General features: G+C 30.2%; 1 protein-coding gene across 1 annotated transcript in view; it reads left to right on the top strand.

The window, feature by feature from the left end:
• LOC119589487 (protein dispatched-like) overlaps window positions 1-997 on the top strand; it is a gene marked incomplete at its 5' end in the record, with an annotated part of 109,307 nt that overhangs the window by 9,032 nt on the left and 99,278 nt on the right.

The raw sequence follows: 997 nt of genomic DNA on the forward strand, positions 1-997 counted from the left end.
GTATGTATGTATGTATCCAACTAAATCATTTGTTTTCCATTTGGTTCAAAACAAACAAGAGCAAAGAATGAATACCACATTTAGCTCTTAAAGTACTCAATACATAAAATACGACTAAAATCTATTTTTCTACTTCTCTTCATCAAACACATTTTCTCTGTAAGACTCGTATGATGTTTCATGTGGACAACACTCAATGATGCAATTTTAAAAACTATTTAAAAAATTCTTATCCAACTGACAGCTACCGAATTTTAGAAATTTCTCATGACGCTTTCAGTTGCATTTCACTTATAACCTTTGAATTAGACCTCATTGACACAGTATCTCATACTACAGTTAGTCTTCTTGTGGCCATTCTCCTCGAAGACTGTCAGTTTCAGTGTATATTAATCATTTATTGAAGACAGTTCTTGTAGATAACATGAAAACATACCTAAATAAAAAAAAAAAAAAAAAAAAAAAAAAAGGTAATCAAATTGAAAAAAGTATAAAAATTACAACATGTATCTGACACATCTGTTTAGATTATTTTTCAAAATAATGATAAAATCTAGCTACTCCACTGTAAGCCACACTAATGCATTAATTTAGTACTAAAAATTAGCTGTTGAGTTCTCCCTAATATTACAGACTATTAGATACTGAAGAGCAGTGCACTGAGCATTAATATATTTGCTAATACAAACCAGTTGAAAGTTAGTTATAAATATAAACATCTCCCACAATGATGCAGATCTAAAATGCACTACTTGTAAAATTTAGTTTCTCTACAAATCATAGACTACTAGTGCTTTATCCTCATTTAAGAAACAAGTCCAAGCCTTATCCTGCCAAACACATCTCAAGACCTTTCAATGGGTACTTGCCAGATTAGAAACCACTTTCATATCTCCTTATTTGTAATTAGCATAGACATGTTGGTCAATTCTGAGGAAGCTATAACAAACACAATTTTATATAGAATTTATACTGCTATGCTTTTTCTTCTTCTTCT

Source organism: Penaeus monodon, chromosome 25 (assembly GCF_015228065.2).
Source record: "Penaeus monodon isolate SGIC_2016 chromosome 25, NSTDA_Pmon_1, whole genome shotgun sequence".
Classification (NCBI taxonomy): domain Eukaryota; kingdom Metazoa; phylum Arthropoda; class Malacostraca; order Decapoda; family Penaeidae; genus Penaeus; species Penaeus monodon.